Consider the following 1,131-nt stretch of genomic DNA (forward strand, 5'->3'; position numbering starts at 1 on the left):
AAAAATGGCTCAAGTAGAAAAGTGGTCCCATTCATATTAAGACAGTGTACAAAACTGTAAATAAAATGTGCACAGTGAATTGTCTTTTAGACATCTAGATTTGTCCTTTTATTTTTCCATCTCTGTAGAAGGAATTTGTACTCTATTGCAAGGCAGTCTCTTGTGTATTGTAGTGTCTTCCACGTGAACAGCCTACATTTGGAGCACTAGTTTATTATGTTTAGTACAATTTTTAATACATTGAATAGGTAGTATATGTATGAAATTAAACTGATGTGGCTATCTTTGTTTTTAATAAAGTAAGGCACAGTTTCTCAGTATTAGGTAAATAAATGTACTTCCAATGTGTTAAAAACAAAACAAAAAAAAAATGAGGAGATAGATCTTTTGCAGAAGGAAAGAGCCTCTAGGGATGGAAAGAGAGGAGAAGGAACAGGAAGGGGAAGTAAAAAAGATTAAAATAATAGATACAGATACCCATATATCAACCCCTCATGAGGAATACATTCGTTGTGCATCACACACATGTATTAATAAAAATGTATAAACCTCTGCTTTTTCTGTTTGTCTCTTCTCCACCAAAGCCCTGGAAGTCCTAATGTGTTCTTGTCTCTGGTTTTTCCTTTTCCAGAATGTCCTCTGGTTGGAACTATATAGTCATCTCAGATTGGCTTCCTTCACTCCATAAAATCTATTTAAGTTCACTCTCCATCTTTCTATAATTTCATAACTTGTTTGTTTTTAGCATTGAGTAACATTCCATTGCCTGGAGGTACCATGGTTTATTCACCCATGTACCGACCAATGTACTGATTGCTTCCAATTTTTGGCAGCTATGCATAAAGCTGCTATAAACATCTGTGTGCAGGTTTTTTTTTGTGGAAATGTTATCTTAACTTCCTGTAAGTCAATGCTGAGCAGCAAGATTATAGGATCCCATGATAAGAGGATGAGGTGTGACCAAAAGTACTGTGCGTGTTTAATTTTTTTAGAAAAACATATTACAGTAAAAAACACATTGCCATGAGTCCCCTCAAGTTACCACCCTTGGTTCAAGTGCCTTCATCCCCTCACACTTGCTGCTTTCTGCCACAGGTGCGGAATCCTCCTTCATGTGGGTCTTTTCTTGCA

This window comes from Octodon degus, unplaced genomic scaffold (assembly GCF_000260255.1).
Source record: "Octodon degus isolate 3935 unplaced genomic scaffold, OctDeg1.0 scaffold00250, whole genome shotgun sequence".
NCBI lineage: Eukaryota > Metazoa > Chordata > Mammalia > Rodentia > Octodontidae > Octodon > Octodon degus.